This window comes from Vombatus ursinus, unplaced genomic scaffold, assembly GCF_900497805.2.
Source record: "Vombatus ursinus unplaced genomic scaffold, bare-nosed wombat genome assembly UNPS02009918.1, whole genome shotgun sequence".
Taxonomy (NCBI): domain Eukaryota; kingdom Metazoa; phylum Chordata; class Mammalia; order Diprotodontia; family Vombatidae; genus Vombatus; species Vombatus ursinus.
In genome coordinates, this window is record NW_020949696.1 from 5,624,848 (window position 1) to 5,648,131 (window position 23,284).

The 23,284-nt window shown below is 38.3% G+C and overlaps 1 protein-coding gene across 2 annotated transcripts in view; it reads right to left on the reverse strand.

Moving 5' to 3' along the window:
• GNG7 (G protein subunit gamma 7) overlaps window positions 1–23,284 on the reverse strand; it is a 373,686-nt gene that overhangs the window by 314,500 nt on the left and 35,902 nt on the right. The gene's annotated exons all lie outside the window — the stretch shown is intronic.

Genomic DNA, 23,284 nt, shown 5'->3' on the forward strand with positions numbered 1-23,284 from the left:
ACTGGGATATGGAAGTGGAAACTAACTTCTCACTATAGATTAATCAACCAACAGGGATTTATGAGCCAGACAATGTGTAAGGCTTTAAGGATATGAAGAATGAGAGAATACGTATGTTCTAACAGCAGACAAAGCAGTCTACCAAGAGAAATGCCTCAAGAGGCAGGCAGCAAATTCTCCATCACTGGAGGTGCTCAACAACCTGCTGAGGAAATTGTAATGGGGCTTCCTGATTAAGGTTTAGATGAGTTGACTTCTACAGCCCCATCCTACTCTTACAATTCTGTGAGCCTCCATCAGAAGTTTTCAAGCTGTTCAATCAGTGACACAATGGAATAGGTGTTGACAGGCAGTGCTTACTTGGGCCTGCAGATGGCTCCCTTGACATAGGAAAACATTACCTGGCCATATACAAAGTCTTTCCTCTGAAAAAATAATGTGATATATTTTAACATTAGCTATGCAAAGACAGAAAAATATTCTCGGTGATTAGTCACTGGTGGCATTGAGGGTGACTCTTGTTCCCTGCTTTGGCTTCCCCCACCAAAGCAGGGACATGAACACTGGGTAACTGGTCACGAGCACACTGAAGGCTTTTTCAGGGATGGTAGCCCACAGCAGGGATGTCAGACCAAGGGGCTGCTGAAGCAGAAGCCAAAAATAGTCAGGACGAATTGGCAGCAGCCACCTCTGGAGGGTAAACAATTTTTAAGATGCTTTCTCTCACTCTTCTTTGTAAACCCTCAATGCTTTTTCTGATGGTCCTGATGGTATCTGCTAAAAATATAATTTGACCCTAGGGAAAAGGTCCCCAGTGGTCAGAGGTGGTGACATCCATACCTCTTAGAGTTTTATAAGAAATTCCCAAACCTATGTCACATCATAGATGGATATATGATACAATATATGTGGTTACTAGTCAGCCCACCCATCTTCCTGCCAATGTTGAAAATACCAGAGCAGTTCTAGAGACTCCAGACCAGGGCTTCTTAAACTTTTTCCACTCTTGACCTCTTCAGCGCTTCTTAAACTGTGGGTCTCAACCCCATATCCTCACAGTTTATGAAGCACTGCTCTAGACCATGATAAAATGCCAAGTGTGTCTGTAACACTGGGATTGTGAGATTACTTATAGGGCCTGTATTTTGTTTTGGGGTTTTTTTTTTTGAGGGGCAATGATACCACAAGAAAAAAGCCTATCCAAAGTCAGAATGTCAGCATGAGGCTATCCCATTAGATACTTCAAGGCAAGCTTTGCTCCTTTGTTCAACAGTCTTGAAGGAAGTGCCTATCTACCAACTTGACAGAGGTGCTCTAAGAAATGAGCTTCTTATACTCTCTAGCACTATAGAAAGTTGAACATTTTTCTTTCTGGAAAAGGGAGTACCCACAGGTAGCACGCTGAACACTCATTGGCTATGTGATCAGGAGTAAGTCACCTCCCCTCTTAGTTTCCTCTTCTCCATAAAGGGGACAATAATATTTATTTGGCCTATCTCACAGGACTGTAATGATGGCACTCAGGAAATCTCAAAACACTATATAAATGCGAATTATTATTAATATGGAATTAAATGGGAATTGTTAGCAACAAAAGTTCCACAAAGCCATTGGTGAACCAGGGGGAAAAAAAAACTTTTTATTTACGGCCTAACAAGGCCGGGTGTCCCATGTGTAAACACACCTTACAGAAGGCAGAGCAAAACTTTTTATTCCTAGGCTTGAATTGCAGCTCCCTCCCAGAGCACCTAATTTCCCCACATGAGTCTCTGACCCTAATTACATCTCCCACTCCCCATTTCCTTGTTGACAGCCTACAGCTGTTAATACCCCAGCAGCTACTCATCAAGGGGTTTTGAGGACTTATCCACACCCTGATGAGTGATATGCAGAAGCAACATCCCCAACCACATTTTCTACAGGAATTTTTCACAGGACATAGATAAAAATTGCATAGAAGGGTTGCTATTTGTAGCAGGGCCCCAAGTCAATGGGATTTTAGAGCCATCCAAGTAATCAAAATACCATTTCTAAGTACTCAAGTTTGATGGTTTGGGGTTGTTTTTTTCCCAGCACATTCCACATGGATGTCAAAGGCACCTGTCTCAGTCATCTTTGACTATCACTTTTCTACTTCCTGGCCACATCGAATCCATTCTACTCCTCTTTCAAAATGTCTCTCACTCTTCATTCATACGACATAACCTGTACTTCCAACAATCAATGGGGAGACTAAAAGGGAGAAGGAGAGAGAGACAGCACTCCAGGAATTGAGGACAGCCACTACAAAAGTAGAGAGCCGGGAGATGGAGCATAGTGTGTGAGAAACAGCAAAGAAGATCTCATGGCTGGACTGGAGAGGGCGGATGGGAAGGGAGGTAAAGTAGAAGAAGACTAGAAACACAGAAAGGGCCCAGGTGGTAACGAGCTTTAAATATCAAACAGAAGAATTGCTATTTATTCCTAGAAGCAATAGGGGGCTACTGGAGTTTACTGAGTAAAAGGAAGCTGAGCTTTAGGAAAAGTACTTTGACAGCATGTGGAAAACTGACTGGCCTGGGGGAAGACTTTTAAAAATGTGTAACAAGAATTTATGAAGTACCTACTATGTGCCAGGTACAATGTTAAGCACTTTATAAATATTATCTCATTTTATCCTCACAACTTTGTAAGTAGGGTAGGTGCTACTATTATCTCCAATTTTATAGATGAGGAAACTGAGGCAGGTAGAAGTTAAATGACTTGCCCAGGGTCACACAGCTAATAAGTGAGACCAGATTTGAACTCAGGTCTTCCTGACTCCAACTGGAAAGTGCAGGCAAGAGGTGATAAGGACCTGCTAGGGTAGCAGCTTTGTGTGTGGGGAAAGACAGAAACAGATCCAAGAGATCTTGTGGAAAAATAAATGACAAGATTTAGCAAGTGATGAAATACTTGGGATGATGGGAATGAGAAGTGAAGGGTGGACCTGAGGTTATGAGCCTGGGTGACAGAAAGGACAGGGGTACCTTCAACACTAAAAGAGAACTTTACAAGAGGGGTAGAGGGGTAGATTTGGAGGGAAAGCTCTGTTTTGGATGTTGTATTTGAAATGTCTCTAGGACATCCAATTCAAAATGCCCAATAGGCACTTGGTGACAAAGGGATGAAGCTCGAAAGAGAAACTATTCAACCCCCAATCAATAAACCATCAGTAAGTGCCTACTGTGTGCCAGGCCCTGTGCTAAGTGCTGGCAATATAAAAAGAAGCAAAGACAGTCCCTGCCTTCAAGGAGCTCACAATCAAATGGCAAAGACAACAAGCAAATAAATATATACAAACAAGTTATATACAAAATACATAGAAAATAATTCAAAGAGGAATGGAGCTACAGTTAAGGGGAGTTGGGAAAGGCTTTCTGTAGATGAGATTTTTATTGGGATTTAAAGAAAGTCAGGGAAGCCAGTAGGCAGAGATGGCAAAGGAGGGCATTCCAAGCATGGAGGACAGCCAGAGAAAATGCCTGGACCCAAGAAATAGAGCGTCTTGTTCATGGAACAACAAGGAAGCCAGTGTCATTGGATTAAAGAGTAAGAAGATTAGAAACATAGGAGGGGGTTAGGTTTTAAAGGGCTTAAAATGCCAAGGAGAGCTTTTGTATTTAATCCTGGAGGTAATAGGGAGCCACTGGAGTTCTTTTTGATAAGGAACTGACATGGGAAAATACTGAGGCAGACAGAGGTTAAGTGATTTGCCCAGGGTCACATGGCCAGTAACTGTCTAAGGCAGGGTTGAAACTCAGGTCTTTCTGGGGTTCAGAGCTCTATCCATTGTGCTAAATATTTATATTTACAGTTTCACCTCATAACAATAATAGGCTGCATCTTACTGGGGTGTATATTCGAGACATAACAGAAAACCTCCCAAAATCTGTCAAATCTGATGGCTATTATTTGCTGATGATTCATTTGAGCAAAAAAGATACTAGCTATGAGAACCCTGAATATGACACTTCTCATGTCCCAGCTCTGAGCATTTTCAACAGCTATACCTCATGCTGGAACTCTCTCCCTTCTCATTTATGCCTCTTGGCTCAGCTGAAGTCCTACCTTCTGTATAAAGTCTTTCCTAGTCCTCCTTAATCTTAGTGACTTCCTCCTAAGATTAACTCCAATTTATCCTGTCTATATTATTTATATTTAGTTGTTTCCATGTTATCTCCCCTATTAGACTGTGAGCTCCTTGACACCAGGGACTGGTTTTGTTTTTTGTTTGTTTTTGGTTTTGTTTTTCGGCTTTCTTTGTATCCCCAGAGCTTAACACATTGCCTGCCACATAGTAAATACTTAATAAATGTTTGTTCACTGACTGCCAGAAGGAACCGAGAAAACATTGCCAAAGATTATGAAGTCTCAGGCAAAAAAAATGAAGCCCACAGGAGCACAGGTGGTACTTTCATCACTGCTGCCCATAGAAGGTAAGGGATATAAGAGAAGACTTGTTTATTTGGGAAGTGAACAGCTGGCCAATAAGATGGTATATGAGAATGGGATCTGGATTCCTGTGCTATGGCTTAAAATATAAAAGTGATGACCTCCTGGCTACAGATAGAATGCACCCAAGAGTAAGAATATATTTGCCTGGTATCTTGCAAGACTAATCAAAAGGGTAACATATTGAAAAAGATAGAAGAAGCAAAAAATGCCCATGTCTGTCTGTCTACCAAGCTAGCTACTGATAGAGAGCAACTACAAGGAAGGAAAGAATGGTCATTCAAATATCCAGAAGTTCACAAAAGACAAAATGCCAGAAAAGAGTCAAAAGTAAACAGGAAATGTCTATACCCAAAAACTAACAGGGAGATGATAACCAAACTACATAAGGAAAGAACAACAAAGCAGTTAGCGGCCCCTGTTCATTTATTAAGTGCCAGTTGTATACCAGGTGTTATGCTGGGAATACAGATACAAAGAATGAGACTATCCCTGCTCTCAATGCACAACAACATAGCGAGGTTTTCTTAGGAGGTTGGCTGAGAGATGAAGGAGAGATCTAGGATGATAGCTTGAGGGGATGCGGTAGAATCTAGAAAAGGAATCTAAAGTATGGTAGAGACCTAAACATGTGAAGTCTAAAGGGAAGGAGCCAGTCCAGTAGACAAGGAGAAACTGGTGCCTGGAGAAAGAGGGGGAATGAGCAAAGAGGCAATCAGCTGGAAAATTGGAAAGAGAAGAGGATCAAGGGTACATGCAGAGGGTTTGGCCTTGGCAAAGAGAAGAGTCACTCATTATCACAGACTGGAAGAAAGGAAGAAAATGTAGAGATGACATCAAGGGCTTCTGAAATGAAGAAAAGGGAGCCCAGACAACAGAAATACAAGAAAGGTCAACAAATACAGAATCCAAGGAAGGCACAAGCAATGAAATAAATTACCCCGGGGAAAAAAAAAAGGGAAAAGACCTTAGAAATCATCTAATTCCAGAATTATAAAATCATAGACTATTAAAGCTAGAAGGGACATTAGAACGTGACATGTCAGAACTTGGGGGGAGCTTAAATACAGAATGACAGCAAAAAGGAAGTTTAAAATCCAATTCAATGTAAACATATATTAAGGGACTAAAGATACAAAGATAAAAGTGAAATAATCCCTGCTCCCAAGGAGCCAAGTACATTCTACTGGGGGTAAACAACAAGCCCACAGATAAGCAGATACAAAATAACTTGGGGAGAGGTGGGAGAAAGCACCCAGAGAACCCTGTTCCAGTAGGAGATGGCTGAGCTTACTTAAAGTGTGCTAGGGAATCCCAGGAGACAATCAAGAGGAAGAACGTTCCAGGAATGGGGGACAGTCTGTGCAAAGGCCCGGAGTTGGGAGATGGGATGTTGTGTCTGGCAGCAGGAGGCCCATTTGGCTGGAATGTGCAGCATGTGAGGGGAGAAAAGTAAAATTAGTCTGGAAAGATAAGTTGGAGCCAGCTTGTGAAGGGTGTTAAATGTCAGAGTGGTAGCTTGTACAGAGGAGTTTGTCCCTTTATCCAATAGGCACTAGGGAGCCAAAGTAGCTTCTTAAGAAAACTTCCATGGTCAGACCTATATTTGAGGAATATCTATTTGATAGCTATGTGGAAGACTGATTGGAGAAGGGAGAAAGTGGATGCAGGGAGACAAATTAGGAAGTTACTGCAATTGTATAGGTGAGAGGGGATAATAAGGGAGGATTCAGGTGATGTTATGGAGGTAGAATCAATCAGAGCTGGCCACTGATTGGAAGGGGGGAGGGGGGGAAAGACAGTAAAGAGTCAAAAATGACTCAAAAGTTGCAAATCTGGTTCACTAGAAGGATGGTGGTGCTCTCAACCTAAATAGAAAAGTTAGAAGTAGGTTTAGGGGAAATCCTAGTGATGCCTCAGCCATCTCCTACAGGAAGGAGTCCTTTCCTGATTCCCTAGGAGCTCCCCCCGTCCCACTTCACTAAATCATTCTGTGGCTATTTAACTGCGGGCCTGTCGTCTGCTTCTTGAGGGCAGGGATTGTTTCATTTTTGTCTTGATACATGCTTGTATCAAATTGAATTTTAAGGTTCCTTCCAGCTGTCATGTTCTATGTTGAAGCTCCCCCTCCCCGCCCCAGTTCACACCTGTCACCTCACTTCTGTTAGTCTTGAGCTCCCCTCCTCCCTTTCGTTTGGTGCCGTCTCCTCTAAACCCATGTTCCCGGAGCAGCCTGCTCTGTCATGGCTTCATAACACCTATATTTATGATTCTGCAGTCTGTCTCATGGCAACAGTTCAGAAAATACAGATGCTGTGAGCTCATGAGATGGAAAAGTAAGTGTTACTCCCGTCTCCTAGAGAAGCTCCCTGTTTACACAGAACCTTCCATCATTAACATAAGGTCATCGGGAATGGAGGGCAGCCTGAGCTAAAACGCAGCATTGATCTGTGGTGCTTTGTGGCTGCACTGGAGTCGGGGCCTTAAAGTCAGAAGATGTGGGTTCAAGCCTCATCTCCACCATTTATTAACCATGTAACTGATGGGAAGTTGTTTAACATTCTGAGCCTCAGCCCGCTTATCTAGAACATGAGAATAAAATTATTTGCACTATCTACTTCATGGGTAGTTTATGAATTGTTGTTATTCTCAGCTACATTAATGCTGCTTCCTTGTCCTATTGGGGAAGGGAGATAAGAGCCCCTGTTCTCAAAGGTCAACATCAAAAGATGAGGTAGGAATCCAACTTGAAAAAAAGAAATTAATTTGATGACTCCAGGAGGCAACAATTATTCTATCTTTAGAATAAAGCAAAGACTCCTGATTAGGATAGCCATGTAAAAGGAAAGAAGTTTTCCATGGAACCTCAAGTGGCAGGAGAATGGATCAATCAGCAAGCCACAAACCAAAAAAACACAGAATGTCAAAACTGGAAAGAACCTTAAGAGATCATTTAATCTAATCCTTCACTTGACTAAAGCACAGAGGAGGGGACTTGCCCAAGGTCACACAGCAAGTTAACATTAGAGCCAAACCTCAGAAGCAGAGCTTGTGACCAAGGCCACTACAACTCAGCCAACAACCTGTTACAGTGACACCAAGACCCTCCTGATTAGCACCAATTCTTACAACCCCAAGTTCTACGCTCAAGACAATAATAGCAACAAAGCCACGATGAGGACTCTCAGCTCTTGGGGTTCTTGGTGCTCGGTCACTGCATTGCCCACCTTGTACTTATGTGACACTATTTTCCAAAGCATTTTCATGCAAACTCACTGAAGGTTCTCTCAAGGACCTTACTAGGTAGGTAGGCAGGAAAGTTCTCTCTAAACAGCCCTTCTATCTATAGGTATACAGCTATATAAAGGTATATAGATATATAGAGGTATATAAATCCCCAACTGAGAAATAAGGAAACCTGGGCAAACCACTTCTCTTTCCTGCCCCTTAGGGCTTAGAATAAGGTTCTAAGGTCCTGGTTTTAACACTCTTGTGTTCTTATCATCCCTTCCTGCTCTGACTTTCCACAGTCTAAGGTCTCCTGTAGCCCTGACCTCACATGCCCTAAGGTCCCTTTTAGCTCTGACCTTCAACAATTCTATCACAGTCAGAAAAACTTAGCAATCTGCCTCACCAATTATTAATACTTAAAAATCATATGAGCTAAATTTAACATCTGAACCTAACCCTCTTTCACACTTCTCTATTTCTGCTGAGAGCACCATCAACCTTGAAGTCACCTGAGTTCCAAGCCTCACTTTATCTTTCACTCCCTCATCTTCCTCACCCCACATAGCCCCACACTGGCTGGTCGTGCTGCCTTCCAGACATCTCTCTTCCCGAGTCACACAAGTATGGTCTTAGCTCAGGCTTTCATCACCTCTGGCTGAGTCTACTGCTAGACCGCCATCTTAGTTGACCTCCCTGTCTCAAGGCTCTCCGGTCTCTAATCTGCTTTCCTCAGAGCTGCCAAAGAGATCTTCCTCAAGGACAGGCCTGACCTTTGCCACTTGCCCACTCAATAAACTGCAGTTCTTCCCTCCAGGATAAAACAAACCCCTCTGTTTGGCATTTGAAGCCTTTTACCACCTGGCCCCACCACCTGACCTTTCCAGCTTCATTACCACTGCTCTCCTTCCTACACATTATGGTCCTAGCCAACCTGCCTCCATGCTCTTCCTCACCCACAGGATTCCACCTCTGCCTGCCATCATGCCTTGGCACCAGCATCCTCCATGCTTGCAATACACTCCCTCCTCACCACCTCGGCAGGTTTTACTTCCTTCAAGACTCAGCTCAAGTACTACCTTGTAAATGAGGCCTTTTCTGATTCCCCGAACACCTTTCCTCCTTAAACTTTTTACTTTATATACACTTATTTGCATAAGTATATACGATATTATAAATACGTACATGTACATGAACTGTTGCCATGGGAGCTCCCTGAGGGTAGGAACTATTTCATTGTGTCTTCAGATCTTCAGTGTCTGAGAGATGGAAGGTGTTTAATAAATATTTGTCAATTGATCAAATTGATAGAAACTAAGCTATATTATGTCATGATCTTATCTCCATGTTATAAATCAGGAAACCTCATCCACTTACAAAACAATGGACCAAAGCCTCCCTATATGACCCTAGCTGGAACAGAGGATTAGGAAGGCTTGAATAGAGTAATGCTGATACATTACGTTACGCTACTGTAAAATTCCCACAAAGAATCTCATTACACAGAATTGTATTTTCCTGATGGGTTCAACATCTTAGAAATGCTATTAAAATGTTCAGATCCCACCTCTGATACGTATTACTCGTGTGACCATAAGCAAGACATTTAGTTAGCCTGAGTAACTTCATCGCTCAGCCTCAGTTTCCTTATTTGCAAAATATAGATAATACACTGTCTCACAAAATTGTTGTGAGGATTAAATGAAAATGTAGAGTACTTTGTAAGTTGTAAGCATTATATAAATGTGAACTATTATTTCCCCAGATCTCCCTTAGAGGTATACTGAAATTTCACATTCACAAAAATCAGGAACTCCCCAAATTACTGGTTACCTGCTTCCACCATGGGTAAAAAGTCCACTTAATACAATAGAAAAAGACAAACTGTCACAATAAATCATTCCTGCCTCTAGAAAACAAAAAAACCCACAACAGGCCTCATTCTGGCCACTAAACAAATTGTGCCCTGGGCCCTCCATTCATCTCTAACAGAATTCATTTCCCTATTTGCTACATGAGCTCTCAGAAGCTCAGAACATTCAGACAATTTGCTTTGTGCATTCATAGGCTTTAGAGAAGAAAGGGGCCTTCAAGATCATACATTCTAACACTCCCATTTTATAATTCAGGAAACTGGGGGTCAGAAAGGTTAAGTGAGGTCCAAGGTCACAGAGGTAAAAGGTTACAAAGCCCAGGTCCTCTACCACGAAATCTAGAGCTCTTTTCACTACACCACACTGCTTTAATGTGATCACAACCACTTCAGCCATGTAATCAAGTCCATTTTTTCCAGTCCAACTCTTAAAGTTCAGAGTACACCAGCTCCTGAGGATCACCTCACATTCAGACATGCCGTCAAGTTGCACCCATCGCAGCTGTGCCCAGACAGCTTGGACATATAACATAAACAACCAATTTTTTTTTAATAATGAATCTGTCAACAAACATTTCTATAAGCAAAGAACAAAAAAAGAGGACTGAATGAATATTTTATCCACTCTCTAGAGATCTGATTTATGATCAAAATACATGATAATACCCTATAACATGTGGCCAAAATCTGGGCATATAAAGGTTTATAATAGATCTTGTTCGAGACCTGGGAGATCATAATAGGGAAATGAAGCTCCAAGGCTGAGTTAAGGTTATGTGTTGAGATATGGAATAGTGATGGGCAGGGGACTAGGTGATGCAGTAAATTCCTGCGAAGTCTGGTTATAATGGTATTAACATCAGGGATGAAGGTGGTTCTATTATTTCCTGCTTGCCTAATGCTATACAATGTGACAATATCACAAAAAAAAAAAAAAAGAAAGAAAGAAAACAAGAGCCAGGTCAGCCCACAGGCCTAATGCCAAAATCAGGCTTGACAGGCATGCTCCAATAGCCAGTTTTCAAAATTATTATAAGTTTCTCTTCCAAGTTAATTTCTCTGAGGAGAGATCTCAGGCTGACCTGGATAAAAAGTGATTGCTGGCTTGGATTCCCTGAGGTAAGTGTTCTCCAGTAACTAACAGTAACCTACATTAAAATGGAGACTTTTTACACTGCCCTGCCATTGTTCGCAAAGAAAATAAGACACCACATTTGATATTCCCCTCCTTTCTTTGCTTTTCAAAATTGAGTTATTTTATTTTTAATTTATGGAATAAAACAAGCATTTCTGTAACAGTACAATAAAAAAAGATGACAGCACATGAAACTGCAAATCTACTATGCATAACTTGCTATTCCTTTCAAATTTACAACAAAATTATCATGTAAATCAGTTCACAATTCCACCAACAATGAATTAGTGTGAATTATTCGCTTTTTAAGCAGCACTTCTCTTCCCATTTCAAGGCATTATCATTCCAGGAGTTAAGAGGCTAAGGACAAGCAGCCTCTAGTTTGCCAACAGGTTCTTTAAGAAGCCCTGGGCTAGGACTTCTGGTCTTTGCACTACCAATGCCTTTTTTTGAAGACCCTGGCCTAGTCCTTCATCCTATCTGGTCTTGGGTTTCCCCATCTACAAGGAATTTCAAAGGTCTGTCCTTCACAGCTCTGATGTTTTACACTCTTAAGATCCCTCAAGCAAAGCCTAGGTGACAATTTTCCATAAATCACATATCTTGTCAATATCCTATCTAAAAAGTGGTGCCCAGAAGTAAACATAATTCTCTAGTTGTGGTCTGATCAGGACAAAACACAGGCCGATTATTACCAATCTGGTACGAATAGAGTAGGTAATCACCATTACAACTCGCTTTTTTTTAAAAATTACATTTTCCTAAAAGCCTACTCAGAGAGGTCGTACAACTATTATCCTGATTTTACATAAGAAAAAACACGAAGGGTTATATGGTTTGCCTACGGTTTTGTGGCCAGTACACAGCAGAGCTGGGAATCTTTCTTCCCTTTCCTTTAATTACTTCACACAACTGGCCTCACCAGGAGAATATTCAAAGACAGACAGAAGATTTCTGATTAATTTGTTCAAATGTTAAAAGACCTCTATCACCTTACCAATCCTTCCCCACCTCAGGAGATAGTTATCAACTAGTGCTGGGGCAAAAAAAAAATAATAATAATTCATTTGGTTGCCAAGCTGGTCATAAGCCTCTCAGACTTTAGTGAAGCTGGTCCTTGAACTGTCATGTCCTACAGACAGAAAGTCCATCTCCAAGCCATGTCCTACAGACAGAAAGTCCATCTCCAAGCCATAGTCAAAGCTTTTCCAGTTGGTAAACCAGAGCTTGTGCTCTGTTGGCAGGGCCTTCAAGAACTGGTGGTCACTGCCACTGCCACTCATGAGAAAGACTTTAATGGATATTTCTAATCTGCCACTTTTGCAAGTGAGGAGGCAAGTTAAGGGAAAAGTTGAAACCAAGGGCTTGAAATGACACTTTCCTGGATTACAGCTATCCACGTTTTGCCCGCTGCTCATTAGGATGAAGAATTAAGAGTTAATGGTATGTCACTACACTGGACCTCACACGATCAAAGAGCTCCAATGGACTTCCCAGGGCATCTGATACAATCCATATCTGAACAAGAATCCTTTATTTCAAGGAAGTTTGGTTGTTCACGGAATATCAGAGCTGAAAGGACATTTAGAACACAAAACATAGTAAGAATAGCTTCAATTTCTAAAGCACTTTGAAGTTTACAAAACATTTTCTTCAAAACAGTCTATAAGACAAACAGTACAAGGAGTACCATTTCTGCTTAACAGCTAAGCCCCACAAGGCTTTGAGAGATGGAATACCTTACCGATGGTCCCACAGCTATTATGTATTGAAATAAGATCTTTGAATCTGACTCCCAGTCCAGGGGGCTTCTCACAGTGCAAAGACGCCTCACCTTTTATCCCTTTCATATCAAAGGCATTCTCTTGCATGAATCCCAAGAATTTCATGACATCAGAGGATGTATATTTCTGTTGTCTCTTTTCCTTACAAGGTACTTCGCATGAAATACAAAATCTGTGCTTTAAAAGAACCTTCTCACTCCCATTTTCTTCCTTAAGTTACAGTCTTCAGTCATCAATTATCCTCGCAACAACCATATAAATGCGTCACAAACCAAGAACTGACTTAAAGCTAACAAAGACAGGAGAGTTTATGAAGCAGAGATCCTGTTCACTAGCAAGCTTCTCTATACTATAAAGGTGTAAAAAATAATCTAATCTAAGGCCCTCATTTTTCACATGAGAATGTGAAATGTGACTTGAGAGGAAAAGAGGTGAAAAGACTTGCCCAGGGTCACACATCCACTTAACAGCAGAGCCAGCGGTAGATTCCATCTCTTCTTTCTCCTGGTCTGATATTCTTCCTACCTATTACACCCCCCAAAAAGGCAGGGAATGAGAGTCTGCAAATGTTCTTTTCCAAGGTAGCCATTCATGCGATTTCAATTAATATGTTATTAGATGAACTCTCTAAACTAAGTACAGGGGAAAAAATGAGTTGTTTTTTTTCATTTTCATTTTTATAATAGTATCACTTGTGCTTTAGAATCATAGAATGTCACTGCTAGAAGAGACTGTTTTAAAAATAGAGAACATCAGAGCTGTAATGAAATTTCAGAGCTAGAAGATGCATTAAAGAGCACCTAATTAAATCTCAGAATAAAAAAATTACAGAATTTCAGAGTTGGAAGGGACCTAGTTGACCATCTGGTCCAACCTTTTCCTGAAAAAGAATTCCCTCTACCTTATGCTAGACAAGTGCCTTATTATATGCCAACAAAGCTTAAAACTTAGAAAAAATGTATATTTACAGAAATATAATATTTAGATTAATAGAACAAAAACAGATAATTCAGATGATCTACTCTCAAAAAAGACATTAAACAAGCTATAAACAAATTCCCAAAAGAAAAAAAAACTCAGGACCATGATGATGATCACTTTTTTTTATCACATTTTCCTAAAAGCCTACTCAGAGAGGTGGTAGAAGTATTATCTTGATTTTACATATGAAGACTCTACCAAACATTCAAATAACATTTAATTCTGATACTACATAAATTGTTTGCTAATATAAGAAAAGAAAGTATCCAACCAAATTCCTTCTATGATACAAATATCCAATATCCATACAAGGAAGAGACAAAGCAGAGGGAAAAAAAAAAACAAACTATAGACCAATATTCCTAATGAACAGTGATGTAAAATTATTAAATAAAATATTAGGAAAAAAGACTATGGCAACATGTTCAAAATATTATACACTATGACCTGGTTGGGTTTATCGTAAGTATACTGGCTTAACATTAGGAAAATTATAGATATAAAAGACCATATTAATAGAAGAAACAATAAAAATGATTACTATATCAACAGATGTAGAAAAAACTTTGACAAAATACATTGCCTATTTTCATTAGAAACACTAAAACGCATAGGAATAAATGAGGTTTTCCTTATTATGATAAATAATAGCTATTTAAAACCAAGAGCTACCATTACATATAATGGAAAAATGCTTAGATGACCTTGTAGTAAGACCAGGGGAAATGCAAGAATATTCATTATCACCACTATTATTTGATAAACTTTAGAAATGTTAGCCATACCCACAACACAAAAATAAATTGATAGAATAACGTAGGCAAAGAGGAAACAAATTATTGATTTTCATAGATATGACAGTCTACTCAGAGAACTCTGGATATTCAACTAAAAAGATACTTGAAATAATTAGTAACTTCAGCAAAGTAGCAGGATATAAAATAAACCCATATAAATCATGAGATTTTTCTATATATAAACAAAATTCAGCAGGAAGATATAGATAAACTCCATTCAAAATAATATAGAATGTATAAAATACTTAGAAGTACACCTTCCAAGACATATACAGGAACTGCATGGATACAATTACAAAAGAACCTGCAGAAATAAATACATACCTAAGTAACTGAAGAGATATTAATTGTTCATATTTGGGCCATACCAATATAATAAAAATGACAATAACTAACAAAGTTAATTTATTCAGTGCCATATCAAACTACTAAAGCATTGTATAACAGAGCTAGAAAAAAATGAGAAGATTCATCTAGAAGAACAAAAGGTCAAGAATCTCAAAGGAGATATTGAAAAAACTGGGAAAGATGGGGAGCCTAGCAGAGCAAGATTTCAAACTATGCCACAAAGCAATAATCAATCAAACCATTTGGCAGTAGTTAAAGAGAAGATTAATGGAAGACATTAGGTACAAAATACAGAAGCAAATGAACATTGCAGCATAATGTTCGATAAACCTAAAAACCTAGCTATTGGGGCAAAGGATTCACTATTCTACAAGAAACTGCTTAAGAACCTGGATAGCAATCTAACAGAAGTTAGGTTTAAATCAACCTTTTAAATCACATATCAAGACAAATTTCAAATAGCTATATGACTTCAATATTAAAGATCACATCATAAACAGATTAGAGAAGAAATGAAGAAATTACCTATCACACCTATCAATGTGTGATAACCAAAGGATAGAAAAGATCAAAACAAAATAATGCAACTAAAATTAGAAGGGAAACAGTTAACTGGGTAAAAAATCTTTGCCGCAAGTTTCTGTGATAAAAAAATTCACAGTCAAGATACATAAGGAACGCATCTAAATTTATAAGAGCCATTCCCTAATTGATAAATGTTCAAAGGATAGGAAAAGGCAGTTCTCAAAAGATGAAATCCAAATTATCAACAGACATACAAAAAAAATGTTTCAAATCACAATTAGGGAGATGCAAATAAAAATAACTCTGAGGTTTCAACTCATACCTATCAGAATGACAAAGATGACAAGAAAAAAAAAGGAAAATGGCAATTGTTGGAAGGGCTGCAGGAAAATAGGTCAAATTAGTGCACTTTTCATGTCAATTACTCCAGCCATTCTCAAAAGCAATTTGGATCTTCAAATCACTAAAAACCACGTATAGCCTTTGACCCACTCTTAGGCTGATACCCCAAAAATATCAAAGAAAGATGAAAAGAACTCATATATACAAAAGTCCTTATAGTAGCTTTTTGTTGCAGCAAAGAACCAGAAACAAAGACGTGCCCATCAAATGGAGAGTGGCTAAACAAATTATGATATATGAAGCTTGTGGAATACTATTGTGCCAGAAGAAATAATAAAAGGCATAGTTTCAAAGAAACTTGGGAATATTTATGATGCAGAATGAAGTGAGAAGCCCTGGGAGTACAATATATATAATAACAACACTAGAAAGAAAAACAACCTTGAAAAACTTGAACTCTGATACGCAATGTCCAACCAAGATTTCAGAGCAGATCAAATTTGTTACCCACTTCATGGGTCATGAAGTCAAGATGCAAAATGAAATATATATTTTCCAGACACAACCAAGTTTTATTTTGCTTTGCTTGACTGTTCATATTTCACCAGGGGTTTGGGGTTTTTTTTCCCCTCAATTTAGGTAAAGCAGAGTTGGAGAAGGGGGAGGGCGGGGTTTGGGGTGGCCTAGCAATAGGGTTACCAACATTTTAAAAAAGAAGAAAAGAGGATAATTAAGGCACTTTTTTTTTCTAAAACGCACAGAATAAAATGGAAGGGAGGTCAATAGGAAACACAAAGTAGGACAGTTTTGAAAATAACATGTTGAATTTGTTGTATACTTGAATGGAGAAGCAAGCTTTATGTGGTTCAAATTCTTGGCTGCATGTGCAATCCTTTTTCTGTTCTGCTTTGTATAAGGAAATGATCACTGTATTTGGTGTTTGTTAAGTTCAAAAGGGAACTTTTTTTAATTGACAATACTACTTGAGCAGATTTACTTATTCAATAGTACCAATTAAACTACCAAAGGATTACTTAATAGATCTAGAAAAAAAAAGTAATAACAAAATTCACCTGAAGGAACAAAAGAATTTCGAGGGAAATAATTTTTTAAAGTGGGAAAGAAGCAAGAGCCTAGGAGTATCAGATCTCAAACTATGTTACAAAGCAGTATATGGGTTAAAGAATAGAAAACTCAATCAGTGGAATAGATTAGGTACATAACATACAGAAGCAAATAAACATAGTAGTATAGTGTTTGATAAGCCCACAACTATTGAGTTTTAAAGACTTAGTATTTGACAAAAGCTGCTGCAGAAAGTGGGTAGCAGTCTGATAGAAATTAGGTTTAGATCAATATCTCACATCAAAAAGAGTTCACTAGTTAAAAATATACATATAAAGAGGATCAAAGAAGACAAAACAGATAACTGCTTAAAATTGAAAAACTTTTGTACAACATAATGTAGTTAAAGTTAGAAAGGAAGTAATTAATTGGGAAAAATTTGCAGCAAATTTTTGTGATAGTGGTCTCATATTCAAAATATATAAGGAACTGATTCAAAATTTTAAAAACAAGCACCATTTCCCAAGAGTTCTCAAAGGAAGAAACCTAAACTATCAACAGACATGAAAGGATGCTCCAAATTGTTAGTAATAAGAGAAATACAAATTAAAATGTCTCAATTTTGGCAAAGATGACAAACACGGAAAGTGAAAAATGTCGGAGGGGCTGTAGGAAAATGGGAAAAACCCAATAAGACTTTTGGAGGATTGCTCCAGTCATTCTGTAAAGCAGTTTGGAACAAGTCATTAACTGTTCATATCCTTTGATCCAATGATACTACTTTAAGTCCTATGACCTAAAGAGATCAAATATAAGATCCTCTGTTTGGCTTTTAAAACCTTTATAACCTGGCCCCTTCCTACCTTTTGAGTCTTCTTACATCTTATTCCCCTCCACATACTTCAAAATCCAGTGCCATTGGCCTCCTTGAAGTTCCTCAAACAAGGCACTCCACTGGCTGGCCTTCACACCTGGAATGTTGCCTCTCCTTGTCTCTGCTTCCTGGCTTCCTTCAAGTTTTAGCAAAAATCCCACCTTCTGAAAGGCCACTTTCCTGGTCTTCCTTAATATTAAGGAAGATTATTTCCAACTTATCCTGTACATATCTTGTTTATACACAGCTGTTTTCACATTGTCTCTTCCATTAGATTATGATTTCCATAAGGGTAGGAATTTTTTTTCTTTCTTTGTATCCCCAGTGCTTAGCACAGTGCCTAGCACGTAGTAGGCACCTAATAAATGCTTATGATTGACTGAGATTAAAAAAGAGCAAAAAGACCTATATGTATAAAAATATTTGTAGCAACACTTGTAGAGAAATAGAAACTGAGAGACTGGTCCATCAATTGCGGAATGGTAAAACAAATTATAGCATATTAATGCAATAGAATTTTAAGAAATTAAAAAAAGTATGGATTCAAGGAAATCTGAAAAGACACATGAATAGATGCAGAGTGTCATGAGCTGAACAATTTATACAATAACTACAACATTATAAAGAAAAACAACTTTGAAAGACTTAAGAACTCTGATGAACCACAGTTTCAGAGATCCATTGATGAAACATGTTAACCATCACTTGACAGAAAGGTTAGGGATTCAAGAAGCAGTTGGGATAACTATTTTAGGACATGAGATAATTTTTTTTTATTTGTTACAAAGGGTAGCTTTGTGTGTGTTTTAATGGGGAGTGGGTAATGGAATGGAAAGGAGACTAGAGAAAGGAATACCAGAAAAAAAGAAAAAATGAAGGAAAGAGAATGATTTTAGCATTTAAAAAAACCACACAGAAGAGGAGGTTCAGAAGGAGACTTACAAACAACACATGCTGGATTAATTGTATGATTTAAAAAATGTAAACTGTACATAATGAAGAGTCAGGATTTCATACACAATCCTCTTTTTCTAATCTTCTGTATTACATGGAAATATTCATGTTTTACTTTGTCAAGTCCAGAACAACAAAAAATTTAAATTAAATTAAAATAAAAAAGGTAATGGATTCCCTTTCACTGAAGGCCTTCAAGCAGAGGCTAGATAATCAATTGGTTCCTCAATTCTTCACCTCTCTGTCAGATGGTGGCTAACATGTTTCATCATCAGTCCTCTGGGATAGTGGTTTCCCACTGCATTGATCAGAGTTCTTAAGTCTTTCAAAGATCTTTTTCTCCACAACGATGTAATTATATAAAAGGAACTAATTCAAATATATAGAACGACAGCCATTCATCAATAAAAAATGAGGGTATGCAGAGGAAATAAAGGAATAAATCCAAGCTATCAACATCTGCATGAAAAAATGTTTCAAATCACTAATAATTAGAGAAATGGAAATTAAAACAATTCTGAGGTTTTACTCACATCCATCAGATTAGTAAAAAATGACAAAAAAAGAAAATGACAATTGTTGGAAGGACTGTGATAAAATAGGTAAGTTAATGTACTCTTGGCAGAGTTGTGAATTATTACAGCCATTCTAAAAAGTAATGCAGAAGACTGAAAACTAAGGGGGTGCCAATCAACTGGGCAAAGGGTGAACAGGTTGTGGTATAAAGATATAATGGATAATTGTACCATAAGAAATGATGAAAGGATAAAAGGAATTTCTGTTCAGATATGTTGGACCAAGACTCTTCCAACTCAGATTCTCCAAAACTTACGTGGTAACTGAGTACAGGAAGAGGAAAGGATTTGCTTATTCTTCACACAATGAGTTGGCAGACAAGCAAGGATTACAGGCCGCATCTTCTAAGTCTTGGTCAAGGAATCTTTTGCTCTTCCATGCAACGGAATGAGATTATATTAATGCTTCTAGGAATCCAATTCTTTGAACATATGAATTTTTATAAAAATAAGTTGAATATTAAGTTTGTAATGAAGTTGAAAGAGAAAGGCAGCATAATATAATGGTTAGAGAGGCAATATTAGAGTGAAAACTTGGGTTCAAGTCTAGCTTCTGACATATACTGTCTGTATGACACTGGGCTTGAGTTCAATTCTTGGGAAAATTCTAGAACATATCATTAGCAAAATGGTTAATGAACATCTAGAAAGGGAACAGTGATTACAGATAACTGACCTTATTTCCTTTTTTGACAGCGTTACTAAAATTCCTATGTGAGGGGATTAAAACAGATATAATTTCCCTAGATTTCAGCAAAGCTTTTGACAAAGTATCTCATACAATTTGGGAAGAGAAGGAGGAGAGACGATACTAGATAATAATACAATTAGATGGATTTAGAACTGGTTGAACGATCATCCTCAGAGAGCACTGTTCATGGTTCAATGTTAACACAGAGCATCTCCAATGGTGGACCCCAGAGATCTGTGCTTGGCACTTTGCTGCTGAACATTTTATCAATGGCTTGAATAAAGGCATAAATGACATGCTCGTCAATTCTGAAGATGACACAAAGCTAGGAAACATAGCTAACACACTAGATGACAGGATCCAAAAAGATCTTGACAGGCTAAAGCACTGAGCTGAATCTAGTCAAATGAAGGACAACAGAGATCAATGTAAAGTTTTACATTTGGGGTCAAAAATACAACTTCACAAATACAGGATAGGAGGAGTTACGGCTAAACAACAGTTTTCTGAAAAAGATCTAGGGGCTTTAGTAAATTAAAGTCTTAATATGAGTTGTCAGAGTGATGTGGCAGCCAAAAAACTAAGTGTGATCTTGAGCTTCAGTGAAAAAGACATAGTTTCCAGAAATGAAATGATAGCCCCTCTCTACTCTGCCTATGGTCTAGGCAGACTCTATCTACAGTATCGTGTTCAGCTCTGAACACTAACTACAACTTAAGAAAGACACTGATAAATTACAGAAGTTTGAGACGAGCGTAATCAAGAAAGGCTTTAAGTGCAAGTCACATGAGGATCACATAAAGAAAGTAGGGACGTTTAGGCTGGAGAAGAGAAGAGTAAGGGAGAGACATAATAATTGTTTTTGAATAGCTGAAGGGTTGTTAAATTAAAAAGGTATGAGACTTATTTTATTTGGCCCCAGAGGACAGAACCAAGAGCATAGTCACCATGGATGAAAGTTGCAAAAAGAGGTCAATTTAGGCCTGATGTTGGGAAAAACTTCCTAACAATTAGAGGGATTTAAAATGGAATGAGCTTTCTTGAGACATGGTGGGTTCCTCTTCTTTTGAAGTCTTTAAGCAGAGATATGGGCTAAAGAAAATGGCCACTGATGTCCCTTCCAGCTATGAAATTGTGTGATTCTTTTTTACAATACAAATATCAACAAGAAGTTTGCTAAAATTTATCTAAATGATGAGGATTTGTATCTGAGTTTACAAAAATTTAAAAGCAAGAACAAAAGTAATATTGTCACAAACTTAACCATTAACCCTATTGAATTTACATTAAAAAGATACTGAAGTCTGCATGAAAATTTGGTCCTCCTTCAAAATAATTAACAGAAATAATAATGCTTGTTGAGCTGAACTGAATTGCACATAAGAAAAGCAGTTTACCTTATTGAATGTCCCCTTATAAAATTTAATCACATTCTGAAATGAGGCAAAAAAGGAAATTCTAAACAAAGAGCTCTTACAAAGAATCCTCTAAACTCCTTTAATCCTTCTAGCCAAAAATACCTAAGGAATATTGGGTGGGCATATAAGTAAAATTGTCTATATGCCAAATATCTAAAGTCTAAGCCTAATTATTAGCAGTTAGAGATGTTCTAAACTGGGTCACCAACCAACATAATAAATACATTTTTCTTTCATGAAAGATGATTTCAAAAACCAAACAAAAGAAAGTTGTTCCCCCCCTAAAGTAAGTTACATGACAACTAGAATTAAAGGATGCTAGAAAAGGGAAGAGGGTGGACCTCAGAACACAGAACTGAAGAGTTGGGAAGGGCCTTAGAGATCAACTAGTCCATCCCCTTCATTTTACAAATATGGAAACTGATGCCTAGAAATACAATATGGCTTATCCAAAATCATACAGTGAAACAGAACAGAACCAAAAATCCAAGTATCCTGATGGACTCTTGGTTCAGAACTCTCCATATTATGCTGTTATTTAACTTATTGATCTAATGAGTTTTTGTTGGGGTGTTTTTGGGGGGGGTCCTTCCTGACATCCCTCTAAAAGATTGTAGGCTCACCTGTCAATTTAAAGATTGACTACATTCATAAGGTTTTCTTTTTAACCAAATAGTATACATTATAATCAATACATCACCATAGCCACATATCTGAGAAATACAACTTTGTTCTAGTCTCCAGTGACTGCACTTTCTAAAATGAGGAAAAGGATGGTAAAATACAGTTTTATCCAGACTTCATGTAAATATGAAAAAGTTTCAAGAAACCATAACTATGAAATTCAAAGTCAGATCTGACATTAACAAAATTGTTTTTCCAACTTCAATTCAACAAACGGTTTTGTTGGGGACAAATTAAGGGGAAATCTTACAACAAAATTCCCTATTTCACCTTGTACTTGTAATACTATATTAGCTCACATTACTCACTATGGCACTTAACATTAGTTTACGAAGTACTAGCCTCAAAAAGGGGGTAATGCTACCAAAACACTATTTCAAATATTGTTATTTCTGTGATTTTATCATTTCAAGTATTCTTCCCACTAAGGCCAATTTAAACCCTTTTATATCTTACTTGATTGGTCTTCATGAATTATTGTGTCCTCAAACCCCCCCCCCAATAATCATGATCAGGGGACCCTCTTTCATGTCATCGGGGTGATCTATCAAGCCCAGCATCTTTCATCAAGTCCATACTCCAAAGCCTTTCAGCCTGTACTCTACTGCTGTGGCCTCTGAGGGCCCGGGGTCACCTCCATGGCATGATGAGGCATCAGAGAAAGATGTCAGTTTAAGAACAACATTAATAGTTAAAATAAGAGCTGCCATTTGTGTAGTATCCTATGGTTTACAAAGGACTTTACATAAATTCCCATTTGAAGTAAGTAGAATGATTATTCTCATCATTTTCCTTTTACAAAGAAAACTAAGGCTTAAAGAGATTACACAATTCACCCAAAGTCACCCTTGCTAGTGCTGGTAGAAGTGGCAGGGAAAGCACTTTAAAGGATCTAAATGTTTTACACGTTCTCTCATTTGACTGGGTGCTATTGATGTCCCTATTTTACAGAGGAGAAGAATGAGGTTCTGAGAAGTTCAGTGATTTGCCCAGAGTTACCCCACTAGAATGACTGCCTGAAGCAGAATTTGCACCCAAGTTTCTCTGCCTCCAAATCCAGATCCCGGCCAGCACTCAAACCAATTTCTGAGCCAAAGTTCAGAGATCTTTCTACTATCTCATGCTGTAGGATTCAAAGTAACTGACTGATGAATGTGTTCACTCACAAAAAGTCACAGTGGCAATTCTACAAATCTATAATGATAACACTGCTACCCATGGATTAGCCCTCTTGTACTCACAGGTCAGTCTTCCAGTGGCAAGAGTATGTAGCCATCTGGACTCCGTCCTTCTTAAACAACTGGTCCTTTAACCAGTGACGAGCATACCTATTACCTAGAATGCAGTCTGTGACTTATCTTCTCAATTCACTTGTCACTATAAATTAATTCAAAATTCTTCTGCCTAATATTCACAATCTGGTTTCCTACCTGTCTGACCACTCCCTATCAGTCTTCGTTCCTGGATTTTTATCTAGATCACACCCACTAACCATGAATGTCCCCCAAGCTCTGTCATGGGCCCTCATCCTTCACTT